We start from the raw sequence: 22,139 nt of genomic DNA, 5'->3' as shown, positions 1-22,139 counted from the left end.
ACACTTCGCCATCTGGGCCTAAAATGAGCTCTGCACAAATTCCAAGGTGAAGGCATTTCCTCCAGATTCTAATTAGAGCTCTGTCTTCCGTAAGTCTCAGGCATGTTTCCAAGAAGCTGGATCAAGTGACAAATGTCTAAAAAAGAAAACAAACAACCTTTCCCTTATCTTATTAGCCCAAACATATCCCTTCTCACTGTTTTCCAAAACCCTTCTTGGAAATTGTCTCATATAAATTGACTTGATCAAATCTATCTTCTCTGTGAAATCTCACCAATTTTCCAGTTATATCTGGCACTTCTACTTTTCACCAATGATTTACCAGCTCCTAAACTAGTGTGGATCACATTTTAAGTGCTCCCTGAATATTTGTTGAATAAATAGATGAGTATATTTCTCAAACCATATCTTAGTAATAACACAGCTTTTTTTCCAATTTTGTTCCAACCTGCCTGCATGCAACAAATACATGCTCAGAAAGTGATGTATGGAAAGGGAAACACTGTATTTAGCTTCATTTAAATAAACTCACTTAAACAAAGGTCTCACTGAATTTTCCTAACTTCTGTGCTTTATTTCCCATTGTTCATTCTTTTTAGAACACATTTCTAACTCTCTCTACCATATTATCTACTTCTGTAAAAATTTGACACATTTCATATGCCAGCTTTATTGTGATACATTCTCTGACTTCCCAAAGGGGAACAAAAAATTCTTGAAAAGCAATGTTGGCAATAATCAGCTTTGATTAGAGATAACTCAGTCATTAGAACATTAGAGAGCATAGTAAATACTGTGAGTTGAATTGAACCAGAGCTGCCAAGTGTTAAAACAAAAATTAGTGCATTTTTGATGATGATGGTGGGTAAGGTATGAGGAAATGGGGAGGATAAATTGAGAAATATATTGTGGAAGTTTGGTAAGAAACCAAACTTCAGAAGTTACATTAAAGGCAATGGATGTCTGAAGGAGCCACTGGATTAGAGAGAGAGAGAGCTGAGGTCTAGGTAAAGCTAAGATCCCAGTGATAACTAACCAGAGCTCAGTGGTGGAAGCTTTGAAAGCTCTGAGCACAGCAGAGCAGTCAGACAAAAGGCTGAGTGTCACTTTAATATTAGACTTAAAATCAACAATATGTCCTTTTCTTTGGGGATTGCTAGAATTTCAGAACTACCATCTGCTGCTAAAGTAAATTCACCAGTTTGTGGTCAGAATTCTCAGGATTAAGAAAAGCTAATACTAGTCATTTAAGTTATATTAGGCCTTCTAGTTTTTTCAGGCATTTTTTTTGGTTCCCAAAAGGATAAAACAACAACAATAAAAAGTGCATATTTGGGAAGTTATTCAGTAACACCTGAACAAGTTGATCTAGTAATTTTTTTTTTTAACTTTTGCTTCTTAAATCCTAGAAATTAAGCTTTGTTTAGGTTTTAGCAACACATATTGCTGTATAAGAATATTAGTGCTTATACAATTATTTTTGTTGTACTTCTTTAATGTTATAATTAGTGAAAATCAATGTAAGGACACAGTGGATGGACTGTGCACTGAAACAATGGAGGCTAGATGTCTTCTTCCTTCACCCCTTGCAGGCTATTTCAATACCCCAATTTCTTTTTCTCTAAAAAATTCTGGCCTACCTCTAGATTCTTTTCTTCTTGAGAAGGTTGACAGACCCATATTTTAAAATGTCCTAAGAATCAGATAAAACGTCTTTTTAAAATTCTCCCTTAAGTGAATAATAAGCCCACCTCCAAAGATAGCTCAGGAGCTATTGAATGGCTCAATTCTTCATATTCATAAATTTGGAAACTATAAGGAAAACCTATAAGGATATGCAACAGTGATGCTAAATTTGAATATTTACTTAGCATAATCATCTCCCACATTTTTACAAATTAATGTTTGAAAGGTAATAGGGAGTAGAATGTCACAGATTTGGAAGCACCTTACAATATGATTTAGTCTAATTTTAAATATAAAAGGAGGTTTAAATCAAAACTTCTCCTTTCCCCTTTACTCTGATTTGTTTTAAGTCAATATATTCAATTCATTTTGCAATGTCACATAGAATATGTGTTTAGTTTATGTATATCAAGAGCCAAGAAGGCATAATATTAAAAAAGATTGAGGTATTCCATGTTAGATCATTACTGAAGATTTCAGAAACCCTGTTACTCTTTCCTTAGGAAATAAGTAACAAATCATCCATATCCATTAATAAGGCTCAAAAGTACATATCCTCTTACTGTGTCTTGAGTTAGTTTCCTACTGCTACTCTTACGCATTAGCATACAATTTAGTGGCTTAAAAGAATGCAAATGTATTATCTTGGAGTTCTATAGGTTAAAATTGCAACACGTATATCACCAGGATAAAAACTAAGTTGTCAGCAGAGGTGCTTTCCTCTCTGGAGACTCTAGGGGATAATCTGTTTCTTTACATTTTCCAGTTTCTAGAGGCATTCCTTGGCTATGACCCCCTTCCTCCATCTTCAAAGCCAGCAATATTGCATCTCTCTAACCAACCTTCTGTAGAAGGTTAGAAGCATCTCCTTCTAATTTTCTTCTGCTTCCCTCTTCCGTTTTTAATAGTGTTTGTGATTATACGGTGCCCACCCAGATAATCCAGTATAATCTATTTTAGTGTCAGCAACCTTAATTCCAGTGGCAATCTAAATTCCCCTTTGCCATGTAACATAACATAGTCACATATTCCAGGGATTAGGAACATCTTTGAGGGTGAGCATTATTCTGCCTGCCACGTTTTGTATATACTATTTTCCTCATTTTACCTGGAAATTAAACTGGAAGTTGGCGTCCAGATCATTATACACGTTAACCTCTTTAGGTTTCAACTGAGCATCTACTCTCTTCTCTTGAAATTAGATAGAACAAATCCTACCTTGAAAGTTATTTCCTCCTATCTTACCTCCCAATACTGCCTATGTTTCAGTTGTGGACAAAAAGAACACCTTGGTCCCTCTAACTAAGAAATTAATGAAAGCAAAACTTACAGGTATGTTATGAAAAGAGGTTGGGAATTCCAGATGGGCTTACTAAAATCTTCTGTGATGGAAGTCAGGTAATCTAGAAGGAAACTTTTCTGAGATTGTATATGTCTTGTTGCAAGAATATTATGGTTGTGATGTAAAAAAATATCTATATATCAAGGAAGCTTCCAAAGTAGAGTAGCATCATCTTTCTGGATGTAATTTGTGGAAAGTTCTTAAAAAGTGAGTTCCTTCTTTACATAAATTATGAGCATAAATGTAATGTCTCTCAGAGCAGAAATACAGTTGAAGGGTATTAGGTGGTCAGAAATACATGTACCTGACACATATGATGCCCCCATTACCTCTTCCTGTTAGGATAAATTGTGCTGATTTATCTGTGTGTGTATGATAAAACTTAAATTATTATTGCTAGATGATGAATTTACAATTTTTAAAAATCCCTTCTAAGAATTCAAGATCTTGTTCAGTTTTTTTTTTGTTTTTTGTTTTTTTTTAATCAGAATCACTCTAAAAACATTTTAAACACCTCATTCTTCCCACCATCCTAACCCTGTCACTATCAATATGTCCCCTGGTGCATGGGAGATGAGAGTGTGGGGTGTGGACATACTTTTAAAGAAGAATGTTTCAAACTGTTTTGATATCACAACAGTTAAGAACCATAGGTCTATTCATTTATACATAAGTGTTTAATATATAGTGAAAAGTGTTGGGGGAGGAGCCAAAAAGAGGAGAGTTAAGCAAGACTGTCTTAGCACCAATCTGATCTAACCTGACTCTTGGAGGATATAAACTGGAGGGGAGGAGCAAATTCAGTACAGAGGAAATCACATGAACAAAGGCATAAAAACAAAAACACAGTCGTGTGTTCTAGGAACTCAAGCAGTTCTATACTGCACAGCAGGAACGGTCAGAATAGGGCTGAAAATGGTTGAGGCAGGAAGCTATGAGCGATTAGACCACAGATGGTTTTATACACTAAATGCTACAAAACATGCTTTATTCAGTTAATAACGGGAATCATTGATGAGTTTTAATACATGGAATTTGTATTGGTTATTATGTTGGCATCACTCTAAAAAAATCATTTAAAAATGACCACACACTATCCCCACCATCTGAATCTCGGTAGTATCCGGTGTTTTTTTGTTGGACTGGGAATGGAGATGTAGGATTTGAATATGGTTTTTAAATGATTTCAAGGAAATTCTTATATTAGACATAGTTGGAATCCCAGATATATTCATGTATAGTAATTATAGTAATCATAACAAATAACTGAAGATATACTCCCTATAGTAACTGATAAATAATAACTGAGGATAGAGACTTCTTCAAGCAGTTTGCTAATAACTGAGATTCTGATCTTTAACTCAGAACATCAATTCCATTCCTCTGTAAGAGTGCTTACCAGTTTGTGAAATTCATTTACATATCCTGATTCTCCCACCCCAGAAAATTATCAGAATAAGATTTGCTTATTAATTAAATGAAGGTGATAAATATTTGAAACCAATAGAGTATCTTCGGGTGGCTCTGAGGAGTAGAAAAGAAAATACAGGATAGAGGGCTGAGTCACTGCTTAATCCTGTAGAAAGTGCAACTCAGACACACCTAGTAACACCAATATTCTCATTAATGTCACCTCAAAGACCTGTGAAGTTTAAATTGGACAATTGTATTCAGAGTTACTTACATACTTTTTAATATACCTTTGCTGTTATTACTATACGAGGTAAACCAAGAGAAAGGCTTTATGTTTGGTTATAAATGTAAATGTGGAATAGCACACCGTTCTAAGTCTATATCTTGGTGGTAATTCATTCATTTAACTTTCATTCATTCAAACAACATATTTATTGGCATACATGTTTTCATATATATCAAAATATATATGTGCATATATATGTTCATTGGTTTTATACATATATATGTATGTATATGTGTGAGTGTGTTTGTATGTGTGTTGTTTCTGGAGATTCAGTGGTCAACAAAACAAATCTGTCCTGAACCTTTTGTGAGTGAGGGGAGGGGATTTTTTATATCAGATGATGAAAAAGTTCTTTGAAGCATAAAAAGTACAGGGATAATTTAGGATAGAATAGGGTAGAATAGGATAACATAGAATAGAATAAGATACAATAGGATAGGATATTTTAATGTGTAAAGGATAAAATATAGAAGGGCAAGATCTGAAGCTAGAAACCATTTAAAAGTTTATTTTAATAATCAGGGTAAGAGATGTTGATACCTTGGACCAGAATATAGTGGTAGGAATGGTAAGAAATGATAATTAGATTCTATATGTTGAAGCCAAAGCTTACAGAATTTCCTGATGTTTAGATGCAGTGTTGGAGAGAAAGAGCTGTACAAGGTTGACTCCAAGGTATTCAACCTGAACAATCAGAAATATGGAGTTGTAATTATTGAGATGGAGAAGATTATATGAAAATCAGATTTGTGGTGGGGTTTGTGTATCAAGAGTTCAGTTTTGATCATATCAAGTTAGAATATTTTTTTACACATCCAAATGGTTTTGGATATAGAAGTTTGGAATTCAGGGGAAATAATGGGGCAAGACATAGGCATTTGGAAATTATTACCATATAGAACAGGTATTGTTTTCCTGGTTGTTTTTATGATTAGATGAGATCAACTAAAGTGAAGGGGAAAAGGAGGTCAGGAAAATGATCCCCTGGGGTCATGAAAGGAAAAAGCTTTCAAATTATTGATTGGCTTTGTCAGCCACTGCTGATAGACCAAATAAGATGAAAAATGACACTTGACCATTGGCTTTGGCAGCATGGAGCTCACTGATGATCCCCACAAGAGCTGTTTCAGTATCCTGGTGGATTCCAAGAAGCATGAGACAACATTATCATTAAATTTGAACAATTATATTGAACACTTCGCTCTAATTGGTAGCAGAGAAAAAGACAGAATGGAAGGGGATGAGGAGCAAAGAAAAACTAGTTTTAATGATGAGAAATATACCATGATGGAACTGATCTAGTATAGAGTGGAAACTGTCCATATACAGAACGCTTTCTGGAGCAAGATTCTTAGGTGGAAAAGAGATCATGGAATCCAGTGAATGTGTGAAGGAATTGGATTTGGATAGAACTAAAAAATGCAATCCATTGTAGGGAAGGCAGAAATAAAAATGCAAGTGGGGGCTTCCCTGGTGGCGCAGTGGTTAAGAGTCCGCCTGCCGATACAGGGAACACGGGTTTGTGCCCCAGTCCGGGAAGATCCCACATGCTGCGGAGCGGCTGGGCTCGTGAGCCATGGCCGCTGAGCCTGCGCGTCCGAAGCCTGTGCTCCGCAACGGTAGAGGCCACAACAGTGAGAGGCCCACGTACCGCAAAAAAAAAAAAAAATGCAAGTGGCTTAAAGTCATTGAGAGACAGCATTTGTTGTTGTTATAATTACTTTTATATCTTAGTGAAATACCAACCCTGGTCATTGGTTGAGTATTGGAGGGAAGAAGTATTAGAGATTTGAGGTGACGTTGTAGAATAGTAACCTAGATAGTAAATAGATGAAGAAAATATGATAATAAACATAAAAGAAAGCTTAAAACAGAAACAAATTGAGTGCAAATTAGAGAATAAATTGTTATTCAGTTTTTTTCTTCTCATTTCAAGTTTAACAGGTGTCTTTTTAATAAAATTATTTTGACTTCTCATTTTTACTTGTTTAAGGGGTAAAACAGAAACCACATATACATGAATCCAGGATACTCAGAGGAAGAATGACAGGAAAGCGGCAAAGTGGGATTTTAGGAAAATATAGAGAAAAATAACAAAACAGTGGATCAATGGCTGTGGTAAGAACAGAAAGAGGGAATACTGATAAATAAACTAGAGATGAACAAAAACGAAAAATAAGTTAGACAGTAGAAGATGTCTCATGCTATGTTCAAAGTTTAATATGAGGCATTAAAGAACTAAATAAGGCGTATAGAAGCAGAGAAAGCAAATCAAAAGCAGATGTGTTTGCCAAATAGTATTAGAAACAGAAATTTAGAAATGTAGCCATATAAAGAAACTAGAAATATTTTAGAGTAGAAAATTCTAGTGTATTAAAAGACAGTGTCTATTGGGACTGCACTTTCATTAGATTTTAATTTGTAAACTAATTTGTAGAAAAAACGCATCTTAAAAATTTCATCTAAAACTCTCCAGGCCAGAATTTTTCAAATTTTGAAATGTTAATATGGGAACTATACTAAAAGACTGTAATGAAATTTACATTCATTTCTCCTTTGTCTAGAGCTTCAAACACAGTGCTTTTGTTTTAAGGGGAGAAAAGAGCTACAAAAAGGTTCATGACACTTTAGATAAGGATTTGTCACAAAGCAGCATTTGGAAAAGATAAATATTTGAGAGCTTTTTGTATGGCAGATATGGTATTTTGGACTAACATTTGGTTTTCTCATTCAGAATCATATAACATCTTTCCATTTATTCTAAGGGGGAGAAGCCAACTTTAAAAAAATTAATAAGAATTATAATGTTAATACAGTTCTCATGAGTGTCTTACTCTATTTGTTTACCAATTTAGTGGCATCTGTAAATGTGAAACTTCTGAAAATATATAAACAAATTGGTTATGATTACTACATATTATTTTGCATAATTATTCTGCATTCAGCCACATTACTTGAATTCTTATTATTCTAATTGTATTTCAGTTGGTTCTTTATTATTAATTTAGGTAAACAACATTTTCTTCTCTTTTTGAATATTCATGTTCATATTTCCACTCCAGTATTTATTGCAATGATACGAACACTTTAAGAAATAGTAAAGACAGTGGTTTACATTTTCTTTACCTTAATTTAAATAAAAATATATGTGTGTATATATGGATGCATATATATGTGTTCATATATGTATTCATTGAATACATTCATATGTATTCAATTTATATGTATTATATGCATACATATAATACATATAAATTATGTAAACCTAAATGAATATGTGTGTGTGTATAGCTTCAAGCTAATGAAGCTAATCAATGCAAAGGAGGCATTTTGAAAAAGTTCTTATTTATTATTAATTATTATTTTTTAAACTGGATTGACATTTTGATGTATTGAAATGCTCAAATATCTAATTCCTTTCACTTCATGCATTGATGAAATACATTGTTTTATTTTATAATATTAATATCTCAAAAAAAAATAATAATATTAACGTCTCATATTCTTTTAAAAAGCACAAAATATCACTAAAAAGTAGGTATTTTCATCATTTATTTATCATATTTTTGTTTCTGTTTCATAAGAGCTCCATATAATAAGGTCTGAAGATGTGTTTTTTTTCTTATCACTTGGGAATTTTATATAATAAAGAAATTTCCCCTATGTGTAAAATAACAATGCTATTGTGTGACTTGAAGCTCTTTGGAGGATAATTCCTTAATCAGTTTACTGACTTCTTTCCTGGTTTTTGTGTAGCCAGGTTTTTCCCTTTTCTTGAATTCATTTGTGGTATCTATATTTTCCCAAGATATATCAGTTGTGAGATTTTTAATGAATTAGCATAAAGTTCTTCATAGAGCATAATTACAATTTTTAATTTTGTGTCTGTGTTTTTTTAAATTTTAATACTTCTGATAAACTTTGAATAAGGTAAATGTGTTGAAATATAAATTATTTACAAGATGTCTATGCATAAGAACTTATATATTTATACAAACAGGTAAGTATATGATTATATATTTAGTTATGTAATTCCACATTTGAATATAACCGTATTATATATACCCATATTTAAATTAAACAATGAAGCAAAATAGCTCTGAAATAGAATTATGTGTGATATCATACACTCAGATCTCACTTAACAGGTTGACTTTGTCTATAAAACAAGGATCATTTATTCAGTACTGATGTAGACTTTCCTTAAAAAATATTGATACCAAAGATATCTTAAGGCAAAATACGAGTTTTCTGAATTTTATATCATCTAAGAATATTTCCAAGTGATGATTATATAAATTCTTAGGAATACTTGAACTATCTGTTGGGCAGTGGGTTTATACAAGGTTAAATACATTAACTAAAAATGGTCTCCTCAGAGAAAATTACTTCAACCAAAAGGGCAATATTTTGTTAATCTCATTTATCATCACAATTCTAAAATGTTAAACGGCAGTACCTGGAATAAATGTAGGAATATTCACAAACCAATCTCTAATCAAAAAGCCATGATAGTGGCTTCATAGTAACCCCCTGTTAATAACTACTAAGAATTAATTAGGAATATCTGTAATGCAAGGAATCTATTAATTCAGAACAGACTCTTAAAAAATTACACCCTACTACATTCTGACAGAATGACTATATAACTAACAATCTAGGGTTAATTTTACTTGAATTTCAGTTTCCTCAATGGAAAATTTAAAAGTGAGTTTTAATCTTAGCATCTTTATGTTGATTTTATGCTATTGCTCATATTTCCAAATAATTACCAACCTGAATTTTTATGTAGTGCCATCTGGACCTAATGACTAGATAGTAAACATAACAAACTAGAAGGCAGAGGAGATGTTATTTTTAAGAGGAGACTAGTGAAATTCAAAATTTGGCCTGATAATCTGTTGGCATAGGATTCCTATATGTCTTATGTCTATGGAATTTTCAGTAGTTAGAAGTCATATCTTCTTCAATAGAAGGTTGATACAATACAAAGATAAATTGAATTTTGGAGTATAGTCATGAACACCTACTAGTATGCACCAGACAGGCATTACTTTTATTTTGTGTAACTTTATTTCCATCAGTTGCATACTTATGAAAGTCATCATAAATGTTATTGTTAAACATTTGATTTAGCCCCCAAATTCACAGTAAGACAATAGTATAGGGCTATTCTGGGAAATAAGAAACTCAATAAACAACTGTATAGTTAGTTGTAGGTCACTGTTCAAGGTAAAGTCTTTTTGTTCTCAGTATCTTTATTACTAAATGGGTATGTATAATGAAGAATCATTAAGAATTTTTACTTCCAAGTTCTAAATGTTGAACAGTCTTTGAACCATAGCCTATTTGATACGTTAATAAATGAAATGACTCCCATTAATTTTCATAACTCTTGCTACTTAAAATGAGGTGTGTGGATGCAAATAAGTAAAAAAGTTTCCATGATCATAAGCCAATGGTGAATTAGTGGATTGTGTACTATAATTAATTGAAACAATTGATTATATTTCTGAAAATTATAAAAACAGTTTAGAGCCTCACTGTCAACTTACATCAAAATAAATTTAAAATGGAATAAAAAACTTCGATGAAAAAATATAGCTATAAAATTATTAAACAATACAAAACAACTATAAGAGGAAACAGTTATTTAGAGCTTACTCTGTGATAGGTGAGAGCTGAGTGAAAGAATTACAGAATTCTGTGAGCTGGTAAACAGCATGTTGGTTGCCTGACATGGGTGTCTCATGAGCAGTAGGTAGATTTTATAGATCTTTACACTATAAAAATTGACAAATCCACAAATCAAGGGTTTCTTTATTTTTTCTGCAAAGAGCTGGTTATTAAACACTTACTGGCATACCACTGTGTGTAACTCTTTACAATAAGCTTGTTAACTAATTTGGTAGGGATTACAGATGAGGAAACTTAAGAACATAAACTGGAAGTGAATTGATATCTGACTAGAAATCTATTTTTAAAAATTAAAACCACAAATGAAAGTACAAAGGTGGTATTGGTATATTGTACTACATAAAAGAGATGACAGATAAAAATTATTATTTTGTATGGTAAAGAGCTCAAACAGATTATGAGATTAGCACTCTAATAAAAATCCAAGTACAGGGAATATAAAAGCAAGACAAAGAGAAGGAATATGCAAGATCAAAATATAGGAATCAAAACATTTACTGAATGTATAAGATTCTAATTTTTCTCTTAAATTGGCAACAGAATATAAAATCTAAATATTCTACATGACATCAAGTGTATAGAGAACACTCACACGCACAGATACCCCATTGGTGAAGCCCAGCGTTGCTGGTAAGCAAATATTGGTAAGCAAATATTTGTGCAAAACAAGAAGGGAACAAATATATATCCATCCACTTTTACAAACATACAAGTTTTGGAAGGATATACAGGAAACTAGTAGCAGTGATAACCTACCCTCTGGGGATATCATGGGAATCACCGAAGATAGGAAGCAGTGCAAATAGAGAATCCTCACTTTATACAATTTTGATTTTACTTTAAAACCATATGAATGTATTTTCTAATCAAATATTAATTAAATAAATTTATAATGTTAAAAAGAAATATAAATTATACAACATGTGATGTAGATTGTTTTGTAAATTTTATGCAGATATGCATGCATAGAATGAAGAGTCAAAAACACATTTATAGCATTTATCTTTGGTTGGTTTTAGTTTCATATTTACTTTGCTGTATTTTCCAAATATTCTGAAAGATAAAATTTGATAATCAGAACAAAATACATACTGTGGATGTAGGATAGTTATAGGTTTGGGAGGTTCATAAACTCCTTTGACAGAGGTAGGAGAATATGGCATTTTGAATATTTCACAAAACCTAATAGGGTAAAACACAAACACACACAAACACACACATACATAGCATATGGGAATGTTTTTATTACTTAAGGAAATTGAATGCATAAGATTTCCTTGATTTGCAAATGTTGGGAACAGCTGCTTCAACACTGAAAATATGCATAGTTCACAAATGATTTTGTGTGTACGAAAAATTATCTGAGGTGCTCATTGAGATGCAGATCCCAGAACTCCATTCCCTACAAATACTTCTTCAATTGCACAGGGTTTTAGATGGCATGGTCAGAGGTACCCAGATCACATTTTCACCCTGGCTTGGAACTGTATTTTCCCTGAATCTAACATGTTAAGAATGTATTCAAGTACTGTCAAGGTTGAAATGGGTAGCACGAAGGTGTTCATCTTTATATAGGAAATGGCTCACATTCCTCTTTTTACAAATTGTAACAACGGTTAAATAAGAAAAGAACTGTTTAAAAAATCCTCAAATGTAAAGTATTTTCTGTATCCTGGAAGGTTGTGAATGTTAGAATGAAACAAAAGATATGTGTTACACTATTGATCCATAAATTGTTACATTACTTATCAATAAATCGTGAAATTAACTATGACCCTTCTGTGATTTCTCCTTAATTATACAGATCACAGAAGAAAATGATAGATAGTAATACAAATATTTATGTCAAAACTGAGCAATAAATATATGTGTAGAAGTACAGTTTAAACTAGATCTTTGATGAAACAAATGAAAAGCGATCAGGAATTCGGAATGGCCGTGAGACTGACCTTCTGCTTAAAAAAAAAAAATCACAGTCTAGATAAGTGTTCTACTCAGGATAAAAACATTATGATGACTAGAGAGATAGCTCTCTTTCATAACGTTATTTCATAGGACAGTAAACAGAAAGGGTAAAAAAAGTAAGAGCCTGGTAAAGCCACAGAAAGAAGCTAAGAAATCCATGACACTTTGGAAAATACTCTGGAGTAAAACTCTGTGGTTGGGGAGCCAATTATAAACTAGAACGAAGGAATTGCTCCATAAAGGAGCTACTAACAGAACTGTCACCCAGAAACCGATATCCAGGAGATGGATGATCCATGAGGAAAACTTCATAACTGTATGGAATATTTCTGAGAGACAGAGAAAAGAAAATCAAGGAGAGGCAGCAGGAGACTGACCATGAATGCTGATACATAAATATATTTTGAAATTTTGAAACAAGTAGCAGACATTGTATCACCTCATCTCTGTGCTATGTGTATAAATAGATATGCATATATGTATAAGACTTAGGTTATTTTGTTTCATTTTGCTTTAGTTTTTTAAACCTTGTTTTTTATTAAAAAATTATAATTTTGTTTTACATTATGTAAAATATTTTATATTTCCCAAATTAAATCTACAAAATAGTCTATATTCAGAGAAATTTACCCTTTCTTTCTTCCTAGGAATATGCTGCTTACAATTCAGTTCCTGGTTCCTGGGTTGGGGAGTGACAGGTATGTGACCTTTTAATTTCTGTGATGTCTGATGCAAAAAGTTGGAAATAATGACAAACTGTATCTCAAATATACTTTTCTCTAAGTACTAAATTTATAGTAAATGATAGCAAATTTCTTTCAGGTGCTTATTGTATTCCATTACATGTGCAACATTATTATCCATTTCAATCCTCATTACAGCCTGGTAATAAAATAATTATGTTTTTTTGCAAACAAGAAACTAAGGGATCTTAATTTTCTAAGGTACTAACAATATTAAAATTTGAACTTGAATTCAGTGCTATCTAACAAGGAAACTGAAGAATACTGTTACTGGCTGCATTGAGAAACAGGTAGCACAAAGAAAAAGATACATTGATAAGCAAAGTATTTAATTAGTGAAGAAAAAGAATAAGGAGATTCCTATTGTCAAATTATTATGACAGAATTGAGTCATATTTTAAGGTAAAGTCAATGAGGTGGTGTATTTATGTATATAACAGCAGCCAAAAATGTGAAAAAAAATTACTGTGAGGCAATGTACAAGAAATGGTACAGGTGAAGAGCAAAGATGAAAGGTTTCAGAAAATACATCTTTGTTATTTTTTGTCACATAATTATGAAAAGAGAACTCTGTTTTACAATGGTGCATTTGCACAGTTTGACCTAGTCTCCTCTTACCACACATGCAACGGTAACAGGACAAAATTTAATTATTAATATTTTGTCATATTTCCTCTTCTTTGGTAACCTCTGTCACTTAGATGTTTGGTCACCTTAGTTGTCTGTATCTATTAGTTTTCAATTAATTATTCAGAATCCTTTGTCTTTTTCCATTGTCTTGTATGTTTTCTTTCTTACGTATGTTTTCTATATACACGATTGTGTTTTTAACAGTATTTATTATTCTCCTTTCTGCTACTTAAAATATATTTTACTTTTAATTCCATTCCTGAGGTTATCAGATACTTCTCGGTCTCTTGTTTTACACTTTTTTCTTTGATTTTCCACTTAGGGTACTGGTTTGTTTTCAAAGAAGGAGTGAGGGGGCGTGTGCATGCCTGTGTGTGTGTGTGTGTGTGTGTGTGTGTGTATGTAAAATGGCCCTTTCCTATTAAAAAAAATATTGAGTAGGTATGCATTGGCACCACATTGATCCATTTCTAATAATAATTGCTCCCTTTTTAGGTTCATTATTCATGCCAACTGTTTAATAAGAATTATAGGGTGGGAGTAGCTAAGGAGTGTATGAGGGATATAACAGTTTGAAATTCAGTATAATATCCTACAATACTTTTTCTTAATCTATATTTTGTCACTCTGTGCTCTCAGCAGTCTGGATTTCTCACTCTTGAGTGATCAGAAGACTTTGATAACTTTGCATGAAGCTATGTAGATTATAAATTGTTCATATTATGATAATGTCCATGTACTTTCTCCTGCCTGGATCAGTAGCCATTTATGTAATTGCTGCCCTCCAGCTCTCAATCTCTCCACCAACTCCCCACAAATTGCTCTTTTAAAAACTGGTAATGCACTTGTAGGGTCACATTCACCGCCATCTTTTCTAACCCTCCACCATTTTTAAAAAATTCAAAGTTGCTTACTTTATTTATTTATTTATTTATTTTGCTTAACTAATGTGGTTACATATGTACAGTATTCATATTTTTCTGTGATATTTATATTTCTTGTTTTCTAAAATGATCATTAGTTTTCTTGGTACTTTATTGATAACCGTTTTTGTAAATTTCTTTGTATATTTGCTATATAAATCTTTCATAAATATTATGGATCATCCCCAATTCATCATTTGCCTTTTATTTTTGTGGTTTTCTTTTTATTTTATATATATATATATATATATAAAATGTTAGAAGTTTATGAAATCAAATATAGCAATATATTAGTTTCCTCTGTTGTCATTATGCTTAGGAAAGAATGTTTCACCCTGAAATGCAAAAATTATTTATTATATTTACTTTTACTTTTTAAAAATTTCTTTTTTCTTTTTTTTTTTTTTACAGCAGAATGAGTTTATTTATTTTTTACATCTTTATTGGAGTATAATTGCTTTACAATCGTGTGTTAGTTTCTGCTTTATAACAAAGTGAATCAGTTATACATATATGTATGTTCCCATATCTCTTCCCTCTTCTGTCTCCCTCCCTCCCACCCTCCCTATCCCACCCCTCTAGGTGGTCACAAAGCTCCCAGCTGATCTCCCTGTGCTATGCGGCTGCTTCCCACTAGCTATCTATTTTACATTTGGTAGTGTATATATGTCCATGCCACTCTCTCACTTTGTCACAGTTTACCCTTCCCCCTCCCCATATCCTCAAGTCCTTTCTCTAGTAGGTCTGTGTCTTTATTCCTGTCTTACCCCTAGGTTCTTCATGACATTTTTTTTCTTAAATTCCATATATATGTGTTAGAATATGGTATTTGTCTTTCTCTTTCTGACTTACTTCACTCTGTATGACAGACTCTAGGTCTATCCACCTCATTACAAATAGCTCAATTTCGTTTCTTTTCATGGCTGAGTAATATTCCATTGTATATATGTGCCACATCTTCTTTATCCTTTCATCTGATGATGGGCACTTAGGTTGTTTCCATCTCTGGGCTATTGAAAATAGAGCTGCAATGAACATCTTGGTACATGACTCTTTTTGAATTACGGTTTTCTCAGGGTATATGCCCAGTAGTGAGATTGCTGGGTCATATGGTAGTTCTATTTGTAGTTTTTTAAGGAACCTCCATACTGTTCTCCATAGTGGTTGTACCAATTCACATTCCCACCAGCAGTGCAAGAGGGTTCCCTTTTCTCCACACCCTCTCCAGCATTTATTGTTTCTAGATTTTTTGATGATGGCCATTCTGACTGGTGTGAGATGATATCTCATTGTAGTTTTTTTTTTTTTTTTTTGCGGTACGCGGGCCTCTCACTGCTGTGGCCTCTCCCATCATGGAGCACAGGCTCCGGACGCGCAGGCCCAGCGGCCATGGCCCATGGGCCCAGCCACTCCGCGGCATGTGGGATCTTCCCGGACCGGGGCACAAACCCGTGTCCCCTGCATCGGCAGGCGGACTCTCAACCACTGCGCCACCAGGGAAGCCCCTCATTGTAGTTTTGATTTGCATTTCTCTAATGATTAATGATGTTGAGCATTCTTTTATGTGTTTGTTGGCAGTCTGTATATCTTCTTTGGAGAAATGTCTATTTAGGTCTTCTGCCCATTTTTGGATTGGGTTGTTTGTTTTTTTGTTATTCAGCTGCATGAGCTGCTTGTAAATTTTGGAGATTAATCCTTTGTCAGTTGCTTCATTTGCAAATATTTTCTCCCATTCTGAGGGTTGTCTTTTGGTCTTGTTTATGGTTTCCTTTGCTGTGCAAAAGCTTTGAGGTTTCATTAGGTCCCATTGTTTATTTCTGTTTTTATTTCCATTTCTCTAGGAGGTGGGTCAAAAAGGATCTTGCTGTGATTTATGTCATAGAGTGTTCTGCCTATGTTTTCCTCTAAGAGTTTGATAGTTTCTGGCCTTACATTTAGGTCTTTAATCCATTTTGAGCTTATTTTTGTGTATGGTGTTAAGGAGTGTTCTAATCTCATACTTTTACATGTACCTGTTCAGTTTTCCCAGCACCACTTATTGAAGAGGCTGTCTTTTCTCCACTGTACATTCCTGCCTCCTTTATCAAAGGTAAGGTGACCATATGTGCGTGGGTTTATCTCTGGGCTCTCTATCCTGTTCCATTGATCTATATTTCTATTTTTGTGCCAGTACCATACTGTCTTGATTACTGTAGTTTTGTAGTATAGTCTGAAGCCAGGGAGCCTGATTCCTCCAGCTCCGTTTTTCGTTCTCAAGGTTGCTTTGTCAATTCGGGGTCTTTTGTGTTTCCATACAAATTGTGAAATTTTTTGTTCTAGTTCTGTGATAAATGACAGTGGTAGTTTGATAGGGATTGCATTGAATCTGTAGATTGCTTTGGGTAGTAGAGTCATTTTCAAATGTTGATTCTTCCAATCCAAGAACATGGTATATCTCTCCATCTATTTATATCATCTTTAATTTCTTTCATCAGTGTCTTATAACTTTCTGCATACAGGTCTTTTTTCTCCTTAGGTAGGTTTATTCCTAGATATTTTATTCTTTTTGTTTCAGTGGTAAATGGGAGTGTTTTCTTGATTTCACTTTCAGATTTTTCATCATTAGTGTATAGGAATGCCAGAGATTTCTGTGCATTAATTTTGTATTCTGCTACTTTACCAAATTCATTGATTAGCTCTACTGGTTTTCTGGTAGCATCTTTAGGATTCTCTATGTATAGTATCATGTCATCTGCAAACAGTGACAGCTTTACTTCTTCTTTTCCGATTTGGATTCCTTTTTTTTCCTTTTCTCTGATTGCTGTGGCTAAAACTTTCAAAACTATGTTGAATAAGAGTGGTAAGAGTGGGCAACCTTGTCATGTTCCTGATCTTAGTGGAAATGGTTTCAGTTTTTCACCATTGAGGACGATGTTGGCTGTGGGTTTGTCATATATGGCCTTTATTATGTTGAGGAAAGTTCCCTCTATGCCTACTTTCTGGAGGGTTTTTATCATAAATGGGTATTGAATTTTGTCAAAAGCTTTCTCTGCATCTATTGATCTTTTATGCATCTTCTATGCATGCATGTTTCATCTGGATACTGTTTAATATCTGGGGCAAAATGTGTCCACCATCTGCACATTCCCCAGATTTGTTTCAATTGTCACTGCATTTGAGAGCCATTTTGTAGAAATCATTGTTTGGAATTGGGTTTGTCTCCGTGTATGGGTATGGAGTTTTCTTTCCATTTTCATTTTCTTTTAATTTTTAGTACATTCACAGAAAAGAGAGGGACATTGAGTTTTACCCAGATGTCTCTAAGAGTCTTTTTCAGTTACAGGTTGGGCCTATATAAAATGAAACTGGAAGAACTTCCTTTTGATTTATCCTTCAAGCAATTTTAGTTTTTAGTTTATATTGTTAAGACAGGAGGTTCCATCTCCTCTTATTTAGACCACATCCCTAGAACAAGCAGTTTATATGCAGGATGAGTGGAGGGACAGAACATTCACCTCTCCCTGCATATTTGTTCTATTTTGTTTTATTTTTCTATTACTGTCAAACAAATTACCTGAAAAGTCCATGGCTTAACACAATGCTTCATTATTTTCTGAAATCTGTGTTCAGGAATCTGGGCAGTCTTCTGCTAATCTTGCTGGGATCACTCACGTGGCTGCAGTCCTCTGTTAGGATTGAAGGGCTCAAGAGGCCCATACATAGTTGGCAGTTGGTGCAAGCTGTCAGCTGGGCATCTTGATTCACTACCTAGTGGCTTCTCATCCTCTAATAGGCTAGACTGGACTTTCACAACATGGTGTTGTGAAATGTAAAATGTGAAAATGGAAACTGTATGGCCTCTCAAGGCTTAGGCTCTAGAACTTGCATGCTATGTCTGCCATGTTCTGTTGGTCAAGGCAAGTTACAAGCAAGGCTCAGAGTCAAGGGAGTTGCTATGGTCTGAATGTCTATGTCCCCCCACTAAAATTCATGTGTTGAATCTTAACCACCAGAGGTTATGGTGTTAGTAGGTGAGGCCTTTGGGAGGTGCTTAGGTCATGAAAGTGGAACCCTTATGAATGGAATTAGTGCCTTATAAATGAGGCTCCAGAGAGATCTCTAGCCCCTTCCACCATGTGGAGACACAGGGAGAGATGTGGGCTATGAACCAGGAAGAGGTCCCCCTCATGTAACCATGTTGGTGCCATGAGTGTGGGTGTCCAGCCTCCAGAAATGTGAGAAATAAATTTCAGTTGTTGATAAGCTACCAAATCTGTAATATTTTATTATAGCAAACTGAACAGACTAGACAGGGGTGGATGAACTTCAACTTTTGATGGTAGCGATGGTAATGTCATAGTGCAGAGCCATGGACCCAGGGAGGCATGATTCTTTGGAGGTCATTAATATAACATAAGGCAAAGCCAGAAAATTTCTAACAGGCTTAGTCGTCATCACACATAATTATAACTTTTATATTGTATCATAACACCTTTTGTGGATTCAATAATCCTCTTGTTCTGACAAAGAAAGCTGGGGTTTAATGTTTTAATTTTCAAAAGTACTGCAGAGATGAAATCAGCCCATGTTGTCAATAAGAAAGGGGCTGAGGGTGATCAGTAAATCATTCCTACTCAGTCCTCTGACAAAATTAGATTAATACTGCAACCATTTACTGAATGGTTATTTAGAGCCAGGGTCTCGGGTATGCACTTAAAATAATTATCTGTTTTAAAATTCACAACATCCTTGTGAGGTCTATATTGTTATCCTCCTTTTGCAGTTGAGAAATATTAGACCTGGAAATTAGTAAACAGAGGAGCTCTGCTTCAGACTCAGTTCTCTGTGATTACAAAAGCTTACTGTTAAAGATTATTCTGTAATCACCAAATATCTTAATAGATTTATTAAAATTCCAAATTTTCATTGATTTTATTCATTCATATATCTTTTTTTTTAAAGAAGATGTTGGGGTAGGAGTTTATTAATTAATTTATTTTTGCTGTGTTGGGTCTTCATTTCTGTGCGAGGGCTTTCTCTAGTTGTGGCAAGCAGGGGCCACTCTTCATCGCGGTGTGTGGGCCTCTCACTATAGCAGCCTCTCTTGTTGTGGAGCACAGGCTCCAGATGCACAGGCTAGTTGTGGCTCACGGGCCTAGTTGCTCCGCGGCATGTGGTATCCTCCCAGACCAGGGCTCGAACCCGTGTCCCCTGCATTAGCAGGCAGATTCTCAACCACTGCGCTGCCAGGGAAGCCCCATTCGTATATCATTTTTAAGATGGCAAATTAGTCTGTATTTAACCTGAGAAGAATGACCCATGGAAAAAATCTCAGATATGTTTTAAATGAAAAATTATTCAGTGAACTTTGCCCCACAAGTAATAAAATGAACTAAAATGCTACACTAAACAAATGAATTTAGTATTCTTACAAGGGTAGACACGTTGCTCAAGGAAGCATAAGAAAGCCTAGAAGTAGATTCTTCAAAATATAAAAAATCCATGTGTAATTAAGGTACATTTTGGAAGAGTGGAGAAATGTATGACTATTTGGTAATGTTGAATAATTTGTCCAAGCACAGTTTTTAAGTGTTTTAAAAAACATAATTTTATTCATATATAAGACATTAATTCCAAACATGAATTCCAGATACATTTAGGTTTTAAATAAGTGAAAAAAAATGTAAGGGAATAACTTTTAGGTTTCAGTATGGAAAACACTTTTTAAAGAATAAAACTAGCTAAGTGATTTCTATAAAATATTAATAGATTTATTCAAGTGGTTATGTTAGAAAATATGTAACCTGGTTAGCAGTCAAATGAATGCAAAATAAATTTAGGCCCTCGTTTCAGAGTGAGTTTTAGAAAACTACAGAAGGTACTAGAATTTTCAGTACTAGGAAGAGATAGAGCAACTAGGCCCATGAGCCACAACTAATGAGCCTGCGCGTCTGGAGCCTGTGCTCCACAACAAGAGAGGCCACAACAGTGAGAGGCCCGCGCACCGCGATGAAGAGTGGCCCCCGCTTGCCACAACTGGAGAAAGCCCTCGCACAGAAACGAAGACCCAACACAGCCAAAATTAAAAATAAATAAATTAAAAGCAGTCTCAACATTTAAAAAAATAAAAACAGTAAAGAGGAAACTGTGAGATATAGATTTGGTGGGAGTAAACCAGAGGTTCAATGAATAGGAACATTGATATCAATGAGGTATCAATTGGTACTAATTTGAGCAATCCACTCAAAGTAAAAATGCTGTCTTCAAGAAAAATAGATTTCATGCATTTTTTTTTTTAAGATTTAATTTGTATTTAGTTTTTGGCTGTGTTGGGTCTTCGTTGCTGTGCGCGGGCTTTCTCTAGCTGCAGCGAGAGGGGGCTACTCTTCGTTGCGGTGTGTGGGCTTCTCATTGCGGTGGCTTCTCTTGTTGCAGAGCACAAGCTCTCGGCGCGCGGGCTTCAGTAGCTGTGGCTTGCAGGCTCTAGAGCACAGGCTCAGTAGTTGTGGCACAGGGGCTTAGTTGCTCAGCGGCATGTGGGATCTTCCCAGACCAGGGCTTGAACCTGTGTTCCCTGCATTGGCAAGCGGATTCTTATCCACTGCGCCACCAGGGAAGTGCCTCATGCACTATTTTAAAACAGTTTAAATTTGAGAATATAGTAAAGAAGACATACATGTATTGTTTCAAAGACAGAAAGAAAAAAATTAAAGCATGGACAATTTAAGGTAGTGAGCAGAATGCAAATGCAATCAGCCTTGAAAATATAAAGGTAAAGGTACAGCTGAAAGAACTAGGAAGTGAAAGAGCATCTATTAAGGAAAGGCTTTTGACATTAAAATGTTCACTTTATGTTGTGGGAGTCAAAGCTGAAGGAAAATGTTGATTCAAGCATATTATCTGAAGTTATATCTAAAAGCCCTAGAAGAGGTAAAATCAATTGTGCAGGAAATTTTCTTCGGGAGGGATTGAGTGGAAGTAGAGGTTGGGGAATGTGAATTAAATCTTTGCTTTTTAAACTGGACATCAATATTTTAACGTGAAAAAGTAATAATATAAGCTTTGTTTTGTAATTTAAAAACTACTTTGAAACTAAAATGAGAACCAGTTAAAATTTGTGTCTCTAGAAAGTGTGACAAGATTGAGGTGAGTGTTTAGAGTTGCGCTGTTCATTATAGGACTCTTTGTAAACTTTGTTTGTCACATACATACTACATTACATTGGTAAAGGTATCAAAGTAAAATTTTGAATCAGAGCTCATGAAAGCACCTGATAGCTTGCTTTTGATACTTGATTTAAAGGTTTCAAGTACTTGTACATATACTAGTTTGGTTTTTTTTCTTACATTAAAGCTGTCTTAAAATAAAAACCACTAAGCCTTGCCCTCCACTATTTTGTTACTTTTTATTATACAGTTGAAAATTTCAGATGTCTTCATTCTAAGCCATTTTAACAAATGCTACAAGAGACAAAA

The sequence above is a fragment of the Tursiops truncatus genome, chromosome 13 (genome assembly GCF_011762595.2).
Source record: "Tursiops truncatus isolate mTurTru1 chromosome 13, mTurTru1.mat.Y, whole genome shotgun sequence".
Lineage (NCBI taxonomy): Eukaryota > Metazoa > Chordata > Mammalia > Artiodactyla > Delphinidae > Tursiops > Tursiops truncatus.
Note: the sequence above shows the minus strand (reverse complement) of the source record.